At 32.4% G+C, this 17,718-nt stretch overlaps 1 protein-coding gene across 2 annotated transcripts in view; it reads right to left on the bottom strand.

The window, feature by feature from the left end:
* The window catches only part of ASH1L (ASH1 like histone lysine methyltransferase), a 216,688-nt gene that overhangs the window by 114,067 nt on the left and 84,903 nt on the right, over window positions 1-17,718 (bottom strand). The gene's annotated exons all lie outside the window — the stretch shown is intronic.

The following is a 17,718-nucleotide window of genomic DNA, read 5'->3' as shown; positions in this document are numbered from 1 at the left end:
TGATTCTGAAGTATCCTGGGAGCTAGCGCCGTCATTACACTTAACCAATCTGAGGGAAGTGTAGTGGCACCTCATAGTTGTCCTAATTTGCTTTTCTCTAAATCAATAGTGATTTAGAGGATTTTTTTAATGTGACCAGAAATGGCTTTAAATTTCTTCATGTGAAAATTGTCTGTTCATATTCTTTGATTATTTATCAAGTGGAGAATGGTTTGCATTCTTATAAATTTAAGTCAGTTCTCTATATATTTTAGAAATTAGGCCTTTTATCAGAATCCTTGGGTGTAACATTTCCCTCCCAGGTTTCTGCTTCATTGGTTTTATTGGTACAAAACCTTTTTAATATAATAAAAATTATCCATTTTGCATTTCATAATGTTCTCTAGTTCTTTGGCCATAAATTCCTTCCTTCTCCACAGATCTAATTTGCTTATAGTATCACCTTTTATGTTTAAATCATGAACCCATTTTATCTTGGTATAAGATATTAGAGATTGGTCAGTGCCTATTTTCTGCCTTAATTTTTTCTAATTTTCCCAGCAATTTCCGTCAAATTTTGAGTCTTTACTCCAGAAGCTGGAGTCTGGGTTTATCAAACACCAGATTATTATAGTTATTGACTATTGTGCCTTGTGAATCTAACCTATTCCACTGATCCATTATTCTATTTCTTAGCTAGTATCAAATGGTTTTGATGACTGCTGCTTTATAATACAATTTTAGGTCTGACACACTAGGCCATCTTCGTTTCCATTTTTTTTTTCATTAATTTCCTTGAAACTCTTGACCTTTCATTCTTCCAGATGAATTTTGTTATCTTTTCTAGCCTTATAAAATAATTTCTTGGCAGTTTGATAGATTTGGTACTGAATAAATAGATTAATTAGGTAGATTTTTAAAAAAATTATATTAGTTCACCATATACATGAACATTATTATATTCTTCCAATTGTTTAGATCTAACTTTGTGTTAAAAGTGTTTTGAAATTGCATTCATATAGTTCATAGGTAGACCCCCCTCCCCGATATTTTATATTATCTACAATTTTTTTATTAAAGCTTTTTATTTTTCAAAACATATGCATGGACAATGCTTCAACAATAGCCCTTGCAAAACCCTGTGTTCCAATTTCTCCCCCTTTCCCCATGCCCTCCCCTAGATGGCAAGTAGTCCAATATATGTTAAACATGGTAAAAATACATTAAATCCAACATACATATATGTATACATATATACATATTTATACAATTATTGTGCCACACACACAAAAAAAGAAGCAAAATAAAATGCAAGTAAACAACAAAAAAGAGTGAAAATATGTTGTGAACCACACTCAGTTCCCACAGTCCTCTCACTGGATATGTAGATGGCTCTCTTCATCACTGAACAATTAGAACTGGTTTGAATCATCTCACTTTTGAAGAGAGTCATGTCCATCAGAATTAATCATCATATAATCTTGTTGTTGCCATATCTACAATTATTTTAAATGAAATTTATCTCTTGCTGCTGGGCTTTGTTGGTAACATATAGAAATGCTAATGATTTATGTGGATTTATTTGGTATCCAGCAATTGCTAAAATTGTTTCTAATTGGTTTTTAGTTGAGTCTCTATATCATCATATCAACTGCAGAGTAATAATTTTGTTTCATTATCTACTATAATTTCTCCAATTTCTTTTTCTTCTTTTATTGCTAAAGTTAGTATTTCTAATACAATATTGAATAGTAATGGATAGTGGGCAACTTTGTTTCACCTCTGATCTTAATGGGAATGCTTCCAGTGGATCCCCTTTATATATGATGCTTGTTTTTCTTTTTAGATAGAAGCTACTCAGCATTTTAAGGAAAACTCCTTATTCCCGTGCTCTCTAGTGTCTTTTAATAGAAATGGGTGTTCAAATCAGTTCCATTTGTTCAATAATGAAGAGAACTAGCAACATCCAGTGAAAGAACTATGGTAAATGAGCATGAATCACAACATAGCATTTCTAGTCCCTCTATTTTTGTCCACTTGCATTTTTGATTTCCTTCTCAGGTTATTTTTATCTTATTTCTAAGTCCAATTTTTCTTGTGTAGGAAAATAATTGAATGGATATGTATACATATATTGTATTTAACATATACTGGTCTACCTGCCACCTAGGGGAGAGGGTGGGAGGAAGGAGGGGAAAAGTTGGAACAGAAGATTTTGCAAGGGTCAATGATGAAAAAGTACCCATGCATGTATCTTGTAAATAAAAAGCTATATTTTTAAAAAATAGGAATGAGTGTTTTGTCAAATGCTTTTTCTACATCTATTGATGCAATCATATGATTTCTGTAAGTCTGGTTATTGATATAGTCGATTATGCTAATAGTTTTCCTAATATTAAACTAACCCTGTATTCCTGATATAAATCCTGTTTGATCACAGTGTATTATCTTGGTGATAAATTGTTATAATGTCTTTACTAACATTTTAAGATTTTTTTGCACCAATATTCATTAGGAAAACTGGTCTGTAATTTCTCTGATTTGTTTATAGTTTAATAACTAAACCTGGTTTAGTTATCAGTATCATATATATTATAAAAGGAATTTGGTAAGACTCCTTCATTTTTAATCTGTGTGGTCTGAGTAGTATTCGAATTAATTGTTCTTTAAATGTTTGGTAGAATTCCCTTGTAAATTCATCTGGTGCTGGAGATTTTTTCTTAAGGAATTCATTAATAGATTGTTCAATTTCTTTTCCTAAAATGGGAATGTTTAAGTAATTTATTTTATCCTTTGTTAATCTGGACAATCTAAATTTTTTGTAAGTATCAGATTGGCATACAATTGGCAAAATTGCTCCCAATTTCTGCTTTGATTTCCTTCTCACTGGTGATAAGTTCACCCTTTTCGCTTTTGATACTAACAATTTGATTTTCTTCTGTTTCTAATCAAATTAACTAAATGTTTATCTATTTTGTTGATTTTTTTCTTAAAACTAACCCTTAGTTTTGTTGCATTTAATTTGCAGTTTTGTTTTTGGGTTTTTTTTTCTCCTAGCAATTTTAGTTGCATATCTAATTCATTTATCTTCTTTTATCTATTTTATTCAAGTAAGCATCTAAAGATATAAAATTTCCTCTAAGCATTGCTTTAGTTGTATCTCATAAATTTTGCTATGTTGTCTCATTTATTCTCTTAGATAAAGTTATCTATTCTTTCTAGGGGATGTTGTTTCACCCATTCTTTAGGATTACTTAGTTTCCAATCAATTTTTGTTGATTGTCTCCTGGTCCTTTATTACACACAATTTTTATTGCATCATGATTTGAAAAGGATGCACTCACTATTTCTGCCTTTGATTTTGAGGGATTTATGCCCTAATACATGTTCAATTTTTGTGTAGGTTCCATGTACTGTAAGCATATTCCTTTCTGTCCCCATTCGATATTCTCTAAAGATCTATCATACTTAACTTTTCTAAAATTCTATTTAGTTGCTTCTTTCTTATTTATTCTGTGGTTCAAGATGATTGTGGCTCCTTGATATTTGAATTGTTTCTTTCTGGTTACTTTCTGCCTTTTCTCCCCAATTATTCTGGAATTTAGCTACAATATTTCTTGAAGTTTTCATTCTGGGGGGTCTCTTTCAAGAAGTGATCAGAAAAGTCTTTCAATGGCTATTTTACCCTCTGGTTCTAGGATATCAAGGCATTTTTCCTTGATGATTTCTTGAAAAACGTAGCCCAGGTTCTTTTTTTTCATCATGGCTTTCATGTAGTCCAATAATTCTTAAGATTGTCTCTCCTGAATCTATTTTTCAGGTCAGTTGTTTTTCCAATGAGGTATTTTACATTTTCTTCTTTATTTTCCCCTCAATTTTTTTTTTTTTTTGAGGGGTTTTGTTTGACTGATTCTTGCTGTCTCATCCGGTTCTATTTGTTCAATCCTTAATTTTCAATAAATTATTTTCTTCAGTTAGCTTTTTTCAAATCTCCTTTTGTATTTGGCCAATTGAACTTTTAGAGGAGTTGTTTTTTGTTCATTGGATTTCCCCCATCACCCCCCGATTTCATCAATCTATGCCCTCACCCCGGGTAATTGGGGTTAAGTGACTTGCCCAGAGTCACACAGCTAGGAAGTGTTAAGTGTCTGAGATCAGATTTGAATTCAGGTCCTCCTGACTTCAGGACTGGTGCTCTATCCACTGCACCACATAGCTGCCCCACCATTCTATTTTTTAAGGAATTGTTTTCCTTTTCCACTTAATCAAATCTATTTTTTAAATAGTGGTTTTCTTCAGTATTTTTTCTTCCCATTTCATCAAATGTATTTAAGGCATAGTTTTCTTCAGACAATTTTCTTTTCCAAAATCTCCTGCAAAGCTTTCCTTTCCTTTCCCCATTTTTCTTCTCTCTTTTAAGATCCTTTTTGAATTCTTCCAATAGAGTTTTTTGACTCATATCCCCCACTTTGAGGTTTCATCTATAGGCATTTTACCTTTAGTTTCTTTGAGATTTAAGCTCTGTTCTTCACGTCTGCCTAATACCTATCTAATGAGAGCTCTTTTTGCTTTTTTTGCTCATTTTTTAAAAAGCTGAAGTCTGTTTCTAAGACACAAAGAAGATTGTTCCAAGCTTCTTCTTACATTGCCCTGGGACTGGTGGTACTACAGGCTTCTTCCCCATGCTGTGTGGGCCTGGCCAAGTTCTATATGTTTTGCTGAAGGTTAGGGCTCAGTATTTGCCTTCTGTTAAATAATTGCATTGTAGATCTCACAGTTTGTCTGCTGATCCAGTGACTTCTGAACCAGGACAGAGTAGTAAATGCTACTGTATTTTGGCTAAGAGCCTCCTGATATATTCCCTGTGTTGGGTCTCTCCATGCTGGCCTTCCATTGCTATGCCTGCATTGTGCCTCGTCTCCTCCTTGCCCACCTCATCTGATTGAGGCAAACCTTTCCTGAAGTTCTTTGAAGATGATTACTGCTAGAAATTTATTATACTCCAAATATGCATGGGTTGTCACTCCAAAATCCATTCAGAGGCTTGATCTAGTGTTAATTCTGAGAAAAACCAGGAAGAACTCAGGCAAAATCCTGTCTACTCTTGGTCATTTTGGCTCCCCATCCTTACCAACCTCTCCCTACCCCCCAGCCAACTCTTGACACTTAAAAGGAGATGGGGGGGAAAGTTTTGTGGTATGTGGTTTTGTTTTTTAATTTGGGAAGAGTTTCTTTTTCTTCTTTTAAAAAGTTTGTTCTAATCATCCAGAACAATCGTCTGGGCATTAATGAATACTTACAACATTCTGTATTTAAGGAAAATAAAGTTGTGCCTCTTAGTTACAAATCTTCAGGGATTGACAAACATCAATTCTGAGCTCTTACCATATTTAAAAACACTGCCTAGCACAGTCCTAAGAAGGTAAGGGTGCTTCATAAATATTATTTAGTGATGAAAATCAAACAAAGAGATACTTTTCTAAGCTTAAAACGAGTAAGTGAAACTATGATTAATGTAGAATGGAAACACAATAAGCAAGCTGTTTAAGGACAAAGTACTTGAATGAATTTTTATCCCAGTTGGTAAATGATGAAAAATAATGAAATCTGGGAGACCAGACAAGTTTGATCAATTTTGTAAACCTAATCCTGTTAACACTGCTAAAAGCATAGTAATCGTTTTTCAACTTTTATTTAGAAATAGGTGACCAAAGATAGGTAGATGTGGGAGATATTTCTAGACAAGGAAAGGTTTTTTCATTCAAATACAAGTTAAAATCACATTCTATTTTGTATTTCAGAAGCAAACATAAGATATACTATGGGGACTGATATATATATATATATATATATATACACATATATAAATAAAATACATATTTAGTAGGAAATATGATTAATGTCAAATTTAGATCTTTTTGAATTTTGTTAGAACATAAGAAGACTGGCTTTATGTATTTGTTTAATCCACAATACAACAACTGCTTACCATGTCACCAACTTACATGAATTAGGGTCAATGAGATAAAATTTAAGATAAGGTAGGGAGTCACAGACAAAACAGATTAGGCAATTTGTCTCTAAGAACTGATATGCCAACTTGAAATAATTTGCCCCATCATTAGGAACCTTCAGTTCCTAAATACAAAAATGAATAAAATGATAAGATACTAAGTATTTTACAAGGTAGGTACCTGGAGTATTAGGCTCTTCTTATCACCTGAAAGACCAGGAAGTTTTCACTGGGAAATTTTCCAGCACTGCATCTTTGCCCCAGGTTCTCCATAATGAGGGTAATATCCTGAGTTAGAGCAATAAAGTCAGATATCTCCAGAAGCTGGGATGCCAAGAAAATTCTTGGTCTTCTTTCTGTTTAGTTCCCTAGCAAAGAGTCATGTAGATTTCTATGTCAAAAGGTAAAGTTATACTCTTTGAGAGACTTTTTTGGTGTTTTCTTTCCTCAAGAAAGTAAGTACTTGCAATCTTGATCTCTAATCAAGCAATGTGCTAATAAGTATTAATCCATATTTAACTGGATAGATGTATAGATAAGCTGGAGATTCTGCTGTTTTGAGTAAATATTGTCCACCACTCAAAAGGCAAAGTCTATTTCTCAATCCAAAAAAAAAAGGAGACAGAAAATGTAAACATTCCTTCCAAGAACATTTCTAGGAAACATGTATAATTCAAAATCACAAAGTGATTCTTCATTACCTATTTATTTTCATGTAATAGAGAATACAGTGATGGCCTGTCTTCAGATATAAATTCAGGATAAAGGTGGAGATTCTCCAATTAATAATAATGTAACATATAACTGGAACAAACATTGGTTCCTGAAATAAACTGAATTCTATTCAGTAGAGGAAGAACAAAAAGTAGATTTCAATAAGCTAAGTACCCAAATAAAATGAGGTTTATCAAAAACTGGAAGGATTATTTACTGTATTTAATACAGTAAAAAACAAAAGGTTATTAGGAAAAGTCAACAGCAAGAGGAAAAGAACTGATAATAGATAAGATAAATATCAATATTAATGAGAGATTCTACAAATTGAAAGAAAAAAAATCTAAGTAACAGATTTGATTCAAGTTAGACAAAGAAGGTAGGTCTTTTTTGTTAAAATCATAAGTTGAAATCATGCATAAAAGAGAAGCTGATGAAATGAAATAAACTAAAACGGGGAAGTTATAGAAAATATTTAACTTAAATATGGATTATTTGGCACAAGAAATCCTTACCAACATCTATATACTAAGATCTGTGTCCCAGATAATATAACTGGAATAACAACACTGTTACTAGCAAGAATGAAAAGGAACTGATAACTGTTCAACATTATAATAGAGAGCATCATGAAAAAAAAATTATGAATAAAAACCCAACCTTTGTAACACTATCCTGAGGAATCTGAAGGGAAATGACTTAATTTTCCTTGGGCCAAATACTCAAGGTAGAAAATAATTGCTGGTTGGATTAAAAAGTCTTTTAAAACATATCTTTAATATAGTTTTTGTCATGCTTTTATAACTTTAGGAATATGGCTCAGTTAAAATATATTAAGAATTCAGAATGAAAGACTAAAGAGATAATTTTCAGCTTAAATACATACTCTTCTATTTAAAGTCTCACAAATATTCTTTAGGGAAAGTGTGGAAAAACAGGTCCATATGGTTCATTAGAAAGAATACCACAAAATTAAAAATATACAGAATATTTAAATATATTCTTTAAAAACAAAAGTTGAAATGAAGCCCTCTGAAAGTAAAGTTTAGTTTCTTCTTTCAATGGACTCAGCTTCAACTGGTTACATTTTTAAGATGTATAACTAAGGTTCCACTAATTTCTATATTTTTAATGCATGTAAATTCAAAGGATATCTTGGAATGCTGTACAAAAAAATTAATCTGTCATCTTGATGTTTTGAAGATCTTCAGAGAGGTCACAGACTTGTGACTGCATTGCTATAGGGAATTCTTGGTGAGAAAACTCTATCAGATCAGTATCTACTCTGCAACTTACAGTTTTGGTCACTAAGAAGTCAAGATGTTTGCCCTAGATCACAGAACAACATGTTAAGTCCTATGAGGCAGGACTTGAACTGCTATATTCTTGGCTATGAAACTAGCTTTTTCTCTACTATAACATGATGCTTTACAAAATAATTATGACAGTTAAAAAAAAGAACAAAATGTCAATCTCTTTAGAAACCTCTAATCTGGAATTGTAAATTGGTTCAACTTTGGGAAACAATTTAAAATTACACGGAAAAAAAAAAAAAACATTTATATAACATTTATATAAAGGACTTTCTTTACATATAGTATTTCATTTTAGCTGCATAGCAACCTTATTAGGGAGTAGGTACTCTGTTTTACAGATGAGAAATGAAGCAGATGGATTAAGAGACACAGTTAAGTGTCCAAGGCAAGATTCAAAGCCATATCCTTTGACCTAAAGAGTCTATTCCTTAGTCATATACTATAGTGACAGAAAAAAAAAATTCAAAATATTCAAAACAGAACTATTTTTGTAAATAAACAGTTGAAAATAAAATATGTGCCTATCAACTAAGAGAGTAGTTAAACAACTTAAGAATGCAATATAAATATTACTGTGCCATAAGAAATAACAATTACAAAGAATTCAAAGAAATGTGAGAAGACTTAAATGTAATGATGAAATGAAATAAACAGAACCAAGAAGGCAATATGATTATAATGTAGTCTACAATGACAACAATGTAAAAGAAAAAAAATTAACAAAAACTCAGCACTAAGTAACCATAATGATCAAGTTTGGCTCTGGGAAAACACACACACACACACACACACACACACACACACACACACACACCCCTTTCCTTTCACTGAAAGAGATAGGTACAGAACATTGTATTGCTGAACTGGTTTTTGTTTTGTTTTCTTAATTTTGGGTACTAAGGGAAGTCTCAGGACGTAAGGAAAGATGAAGTTTCAGAAATGAGCATGACATAAAACAAAAGATAGCAATAAAATGTTGATGGTTTTAAAGAAAGCACTTATAATGCTTCTTACTTCTAGGTTTTAGTCTTGGAACCCTTGCTAAGTTCACAGCTGGTATGTGAACCTGGAAGCTTCTTGTGAATGAGTTGAATGCTGGGATAAAAGCAAATTCCATAATTAAAACAGCTGTTTCCAATTGTAGGAAAGGCACTTATTGAAAGCAATACATCTCATCTGATTCACCAATTAAATGAGTTACAAGAAAGAGTGATTCAGAGCCTATGCTGGTGGTTTTTATACATCTTTGCTCTTCCTCTAATTAGGCTCTTTCTCATAAAACTCAAATAGGATCATTCACTATGATGAAATTCCTTTGGAAATTCCCAGAACTGCACCTCACCACCACAATCAATTTTCTACAACTCTTTTAGATACTTATGCACTTGCCCATTTATGATTACCAGTTTCCTTGTGTCTAATGTAGTTCTAGAAAATAAGATAATCTAAATCAGTTCAGATTGTTCAATTATTTTGTCTGTGGCATAAAAACAGAGGAAAGGAAAACATTTTTCTTCAGCTAATATCACTATGCTATTTCCAATGAACATAATTTTTTCAAATAAAAATGAAAATTCAATCCTAACTTCATTCCCAACAGATAATGTTTAGCACAAAATAATATTTATAAAAGAAATTAGCTGCAGTAATAATACATTCTTTGCTTATTCTCCTATTTGTAGAAAGAGGTGATAGGTATTGTTTTTATTTCTCAATTATATTCATTTATTATTTTATTTCATATCATTTAAAAACCTGGCTTGCATGGCTTTTATTTGCTACCAGAAGTTGATATTGTTATAAAGAAGAATGAATATCTGACACTGCTGTTCAGAAACTCATTACCACCATGTCTAATATGTGATAATGATAATGATGATGACAATAATGATAATGCCGATAATAGCTAGAATTTATATAGCACCTTAAGGTTTGCAAAGTGTTTATAAATTTATGAAACACAAATGACTTAAATTTTCCTACATCACTCATTAGGCTTGTATAAAATCAAACAATTTTATATCACTTCTGTGTTATTATTTCACTTGGAGGATTTGATTTTATTAATATCAGCATGAAATTAAAAAAAAAAAAACTACCACTCCCTATAATACTGACATTCAAGTGATTTCACCTTTCAATTGAAAGTGATCACTTAAATCACTTAAAAGTGATTCTGGAGCCTTAGTATATTTCATATTTTAAAAATGCCCAAGAGATGTGTGTCATTCTGCTTTCCAATCTGTAAAATGGGAAGAGGGAGACATGTAAATGAAACAGAATTGCTCTAGGCTACTGGCAAGAGCTTATTTTGTGCACACACATTCTTATTAACACCAGAATATATTTGGTACACAAAATTTACCAAATGCTAACCTTACTACAATATTCTACTTAGGATAAATCCATTTGTTAACAATAAAATTGCAAATTAATTTTCTTTAACTTTAGTTGTACTAGTTGACAAAACATGGTTCATATCAATTCATATATTTTTATATAACATATGTATAATACACAAATGAGCAGCTAGTGAATTAATAGACAACAATTTATTAACTGCTCACATGCTACACCCTGTGCTTAACACTGAGAATATAAAGAAAGGTAACAAGGAGCCTTCATGGACCTTACATTCTAATGGGGGGAAGACAACATGCAAACAATTATATAAAAGATATACAAAGGGTAAACTGGAAGTAACTGGATCATTAACTAGTATGCAAAAAATCAAGTCATGCTTTTGTAGTATTATAAAAAGCATAGCCTTGGTTTTATAAATAAAGATGAGTAATATACTGACTGAAAGTGGAAAAAAAGCCAGAAGCACACAAATGTTTGAGTTGAGAAGTTTTAAGACTCCTAGAAAGGCTTAACTTAGAATCTGATGTAGCTAATAATTATAAGAAGAAACTGAATAACTAATAAGAATCAGCAGCTGAACAACATGAAAGAAACAGAACAATTATTGAGTTGAGTCTTGATCACAAATGACCAGAATTGTTTTTCCAAACCTATTTTTCTCTTCAAGGTTCCCCTACCCTCTAGTCAAATTATTTCCTTTCACACTTTCACTGAGGAAAGTCATACATTAAGATTCCCTATTATCTCCTACTCTTTCAAAAACCATTAATACTTTCCTCCATTCTCTTCTACTCTGATCTCCAAAGAAGTGGCCCCTTCTATTTCCTAAGGCCAATTCCTCCACTTGTACTCTGGATCCCCTTTTCTTCCATTTCTATCAGTATATATCCTCACCTCATCTACACACACAGAGTTGAATCGTCAATTTTTTTCTATCTACAAGCTTATTCCTTACTTCATACAAATATGCTCAGTTCTCCTAATTAACAAAACAAAACAAAACAAAGCTTAATTCTACCACCCATCCCCCCCAAGCTATTCTATATATAATTTTCCCGTTTTTCCAAACCAAATTCTTAAAAAACTTTGTTTATATCCTTGTCTTTATTTCCTCTCTTCTCAATGACTTCTCAACTCAAAATCTGGCATCTAAACTCAATACTCAACAAAAACTGTTCTCTCCAAAATCATCTAAATTGCTAAATTGAATGTCCCTCTTTGCCATGCAGCCCTTATCTTTCTTGACCACTCCAGCATTTGACACTTTTAACCATCCTCTCCTCTTTGAACTTTCAAGATTTCACTTTTAGTTTTTCTATTACTTGTTTGACCACAACTTTTCAGATAACCTTTATGTCTGGTATACCAAATGGTAATAAGTCCTGGGTATTATTCTCTTTTCTCTATATATATCTTGTTAACTTCTATGGTTTCAATGGTCTCTATGCATATGATCTCTAAAATTTTTTAGCTAGCCCTAAATTCTCAAATGAATGTTGTTCTATAACTGTCATGTCAAACTAGATGTTCATAATGTATGTCAAACAATCTGTCAAAACAGAACTCGCCTTCTCCCAAATCCTCTTCTGAGGGCATCATAAATTCTGCTTGACTGCTCATATTCCCTCACAGAATCACACAGAGTAAATGAGACCTTAGTGGTTTCCTACTTTAACTCATTATTCAAAAATAATTCCTACTATTACATACCCAACAAGTATTATTCTAGTCTCTGCTTTTGTCTACTTCCAATTAGGTAAACAAAAGTTTTTCCTAATATTTAACTGATTTCGTTGAAGTCTTTTCCCATTATGCTAGGTTCCACCCACTAGAGTCAAATAGAATAAATCTAATGCCTCCTCAAGACAGACCTTCACATACTTAAAGATAGCTATCATGCCCACTTCTTAGTTTTCTCTTCTCCAGACTACTACAGTTACTGTAACTGATTTTCATTTGTCATTGTTTCAAGGACCTGCAACATTCTGGTTGGCCTCCTCTGACCATTGTATAGTTTATCAATACTCTTTATCAAGCCACAATATTCATAATAGAACATGATGCTCCAGATGAGATTTGACAAAAGCAAGGTACAGATTATCACTTCCCTAGTCCTAAAAACTACATGCCTTTTAATGCAGTTAATGACTGCATTAGATTTTTTTGACTGCCCTATCACATTACTGACATATTTAGCTTGCAGTCCTCTGAAACCCCCATATCTTCAAAAGTGCTTTTTATCCAAGCCTTGTCCATCTTATACTTCTGAACCTTTATTTGTATGGATTTCATCTTATTAGATTCATCCCAATGATCTAGTTTTTCAAGACCTTTTTGGATGACAGCTTTCTTAGTCACCATTAAATAATTCTTAGCACTTTGTGTCATGTGTAAATTTTCTGGCCACACCTGTGTTTTCATCCTACTCACCAATAAAAAGGGATCAAAGAGAAAAGGATTTGACAAAAATCCTCAGAATACTTAAATGTACTTCTCTTGCCATTGACACTAACTCCTTAGTAACTCTTTAAGATCAATTTATCTCTTCATTTTCTTTATAAGAATAGTATAAGATACCTTGTTAAGGGTTGTTAGATTGGCTAAGATGACAGGAAAAGTTAATGGTAAATGTTGGAGAAGATGTGGGAAAACTGGAACACTAATACATTGTTGGTAGAATTATGAACTGATCCAAACATTCTGGAGAACAATTTGGAACTATGCTCAAAGGGCTATCAAATTGTGCATATCCTTTGATCCAGCAGTATTTCTGCTAGGGTTATATTCCAAAGAGATCTTAAAGGAGGAAAAGGGATCCACATATGCAAAAATGTTTGTGGCAGCCCTCTTTGTAGTGGCAAGAAACTGGAAACTGATGGACGCCCATCAGTTGGAGAATGGCTGAATGAGTTATGGTTATATGAATGTTATGGAATATTATTATTCAGGATGATTTCAGAAAGACCTGGAGAGACTTACATGAACTGATGCTAAGTGAAGTGAGTAGAACCAAGAGAACATTATACATGGCAACAAGATTATGGGATGATCAATTCTGATGGACATGGCTCTTTTTAACAATGAGGTGATTCAGGCCAATTCCAATAGACTTGTGATGGAGAAAGCCATTTGCATGCAGAGAGAGGACTATAAGGACTGAATGTGGATCTCAATATTGTATTTTCACCTTTTTTGTTGTTTACTTGCTTTTTGTTTTCTTTCATTTTTTTCTTTTTAATTTGATTTTCCTTGTGCAGCATGATAAATGTGGAAATTTGTATAGAATTGTTCATGTTTAACGTATATTGGATTGCTTGCTGTCTAGGGAAGAGATGGGGGAAGGGAAGAAAAAATTTTGTAACAAGATTTTGCAAGAGTGAATGTTGAAAATTATCTTTGCATATATTTTGAAAATAAAAAAGCTATTTAAAAAACAGCTTTGTTATATAGGTAAAATATATCTACCGCATTTCAGGCATCTAAAAACTTAAAGATTTTATTAAAAAGGGAAATGAGGTTAGTCTAGAATGGCCTGTTTTTTTTTTTTTTTTTTTTGGTAGTACATTTACTTATTTTTAATGCACATTGCCTTATGAATCATGTTGGAAGAGAAAAATCAGAGCAAAAGGGAAAAATCATAGGAGAGATAAACAGAAAAAAGAAGTGAACATAGCATGTACTGATTTAAATTCACAGTCTCCTTAGTTCTTTTTCTGGATGCAGATGGCATTTTCTGTCAAAAGTCTATTGTGATTGCTTCGGGTTGATCATCATACATTCTTGCTGTTATGTGTACAATATATTCCTGATTCTGCTTGTTTCGCTCAACTATCACTTCATGTAAATTTTTCTAGACCTTTCTATAATCAGCTTATCATTTTTTATAGATCAATAACATTCCATTACCTTCATATACCATAGCTTGTTCAGCCATTCTCCAAGTGATGGGCATATAATCCTTTTCCAATTCTATGCCACCACAAAAAAGAGCTGCTACAAACATGTTTGCACATGTGGGTGCTTTCCCCTCTTTTATGATTTCCTTGGAATACAGACCCAATAATGGCTCTGCTGGGTAAAAAGATACGTACAGTTTGATACTATGGGCACAGTTCCAGATTGCTCCCCAGAATTGTTGGATCATTTCACAACTCCACCAACAAGTGGAATGGCCTGCACTTGATGAAGTTGTACTGCATTTATTACCTATCTAAATGTTTATTAGTCAACTCTGTAATTATCTAAAATTTCCCAGAAATTTAAGTGGAACAGACTATGTATTGAAGTCTATTCTCTTCTCTTTTTTGAAATCTGCATAACATTTGTCCTCTTGCGACACCTTTCTGTTTTCCATAATCTTTAAAATATCAATGATAATGGATAACATAATGGCACAAAAGCTTATCTGGCAGTTCTTCCAGAGCCAAGAATATAGGCCATCTGGACCAGATATTTGAACTCATAAAAAGCAGGGAAGTATTCTCTTAATATTTCTCTTAATATTAACTTCCCCTTCACACATTCAATCAGTTGCCAAAGCCCCTCATTATCTCCATATTTTTGCCTCCATCCCATTCACAACTTACCCAACCATCACCTTAGTTCAAGCATCTTCTTTCATTACCTCTCATCTCTCTGCATCTCCATCTCTGTCCCCACCCAGTGGCCAAAATGATTTTCCTTAAGTTCAGTTCTGCCCATTTAAATCTCCCATGCAATAAACTCTCCCTTCTGCATCTGCAAATTTCTCTGGTGTTTTTATCCACTGATGACTTGACAACAATTTATCTTTCTAGTCTTGTTATATATACCTATAAATACTAAAATGTATATACATGTATCAGTCCCCTTCCTGCACCCTACAGCTCAACCAAACTGACTTTTTTTTGCTATTTCTCATATGGCACACATAACTCCTAGTGCCTAGAATATGGTCCTTCCCCTCTAACTTGCAGAATCTCTGATTTACTCTGATATTCAGCTTAAGCTCCACCTTTTACAGCCAGAGTTCTAAACCTGGGATCTATAAACTTGGTCTTTAAAAAAATGTATTTGATAACTATTTTAATATATTGATTTTATTTGTAATCCTACGTATTGTTCTTTATGGATTTAAAAGTAATATTCTTAGAAGAGGTCCATAGGTTTTATTTAACAGACTACCAAAGGGGTCCATGACATAAAATGGGTTAAAGAAACCTGTTCTATGGGAATATTTTGTTTCCTGTTCTTTTCAATGTCTCACACACAGAAACAGAGCTAGCTGCTAGTGCTTTTCCATCCCCAAATTATGATCTACCACTTCTAGCTACTAATCTTTCCATCTCAAAACTATGATGCATTTATTTTTCATATACTTATCTCTGTGTGTATATATGGAATCCTCTAACAGAAAGTAAGCTCCATGAGAGAAGCTTCTTTTCAATTTTATCTCTGTATCTACTATCTAGCACAATACTTCACATATAATGGATATAAAGGTTGAGAATGTAAAGTGATGACTAATAAAATGAAATCTTCTTTATATGTCCTAGTGTGCTGGCTTATCAAGACTGATTTTGAATCCTGATTCTGTTTATCCAGTGTATTAGGTATTCCTCCAAATTTTGTCACCTGCAATTTGATAAATATAATATTTATGTCTTTATGCATTTAAGTCATGCATAAAAAGTTAAATAGAATAACATTGCAAAATATCTGTCAGTTGGCTGGATCTTTATTTAAAGATAAAAGATTGGGTTTTTTCCTTGTCCCCAAGAAGTTTACATTATGATATAAAGAAAACACATACAGGGAGAATTATAGGGCAAGTGAATTATGTGCTCTTTACAGAATCAAGGGCAATATTTACTTATAGTTCTCATAGAAAGAGATTAAGAAGTGTGGGATGGAAAGAAGTATATGTGTGTTGCATGGTGGAAAAAGTGGCTGGAGATAATAAATGAGCCAAATGTAGTGAGCTCGCACTAAACAACCTAACCTAATAACACTACTACCAATAATTATAATAATGGGTCCTTACAATAATAAGGAAAGATAATTATATATATAAATTAGAATGTGGTTTTTCGTTTTGTTACATTATTTACCAAATATAACACAAGATCATTTTTTCTCTTCCACTAGAATAGTTCTTATTTTCCAGGTATATAAAAAATATGAAAACTGGAAATGCCAATATGATATTCACTCATAGTTTCTTGGTTCTGAAGCTTCTATTTGTTCAGGTGAGGCTTTCTTCTTTTTTTGCCCCAAATAATTAACTTCTATCTATTTACTTAATTTATAATAATTTCCCAATCATTACAAACAGATTCTTTAGAAAAATTTGTTTCAGTTTTATGAAGAACAAAACGTATTCTAGTGAAACAAAATTCTACTAAGTAAACAAATGCTTACCCTCAAAAAAAAAGGAAAGCAATAACAGCTCATTGTAAGTATTTAAAAAAAGATATGTTTAACTCGGTACTCAAAACATCAGATTTCTGAATGATCACAATCTTGGTTCTATGAGGCAATAAAATGTAACATTGAATATGTGGTCAGATATGGTCTTATTTAAATTATAATTTGTTGTTTCAAGGGAAGAATCAGAAAGAGGAACAAAAAAATGCATTAGCAAGTGACTGGTATAAAAAACAAAAGAAATAACTTGTTAAAAACCAATTTACTGGTATAAAAGTTAAAATACTGTGATTGATAGACAAACTTCCATGCTATGATCAAAATATAGATGATTATGTCTAAAAAGAACAAAGATAACTTCTCTAAACAAGTTATCATGTTATTTACTCATTCAATAAATAACTTGAGTGGCTCCCTATTGTTGATAAAATATAAAACCTTTTTTTGGCTTTCAAAGCCAGTCATACCCTAATTCCTGTTCTATATTTCCAATTCACTTGCATCTTATGATCGAGTGACACTGGCTGTCATTATACTTGCCTCCTGACTACCTTCAGGTTTCAGCTAAATTCCTACTTTCTTGTCTTTTCTGATTCTTCTTAACCTTAGTGCCTGCCTTTCTTTTGAGACTATCCTCAATTTATCCTATCCATGTCTTATGTGCTTAGTCATTTACAATGTTGTCTTCCTCCATTAGACTCGAGTTCCTTGAGAGCAGGAACTGTTTTTATTTTTGTATTTCCAGTGGTAGAAAAAGTAGATGCAGTGTTTTGGGATAACTGTTAGAAATTTCTTTTCCAACACCCTTTTCTACAATTATATTTAATTTATAAAAATTAATATTTATTAAATTTGATGTTTCACAATTTACTAGTATTTTAACAATCCTGACTTTGTTAGTATAAATACACCTCCTTCCTGATACAA

Source organism: Antechinus flavipes, chromosome 4 (assembly GCF_016432865.1).
Source record: "Antechinus flavipes isolate AdamAnt ecotype Samford, QLD, Australia chromosome 4, AdamAnt_v2, whole genome shotgun sequence".
In the NCBI taxonomy this organism is placed as follows: Eukaryota; Metazoa; Chordata; class Mammalia; order Dasyuromorphia; family Dasyuridae; genus Antechinus; species Antechinus flavipes.
The sequence above is the reverse complement of the archived record's forward strand: the minus strand, read 5'-3'. Positions and strand labels throughout refer to the sequence as shown.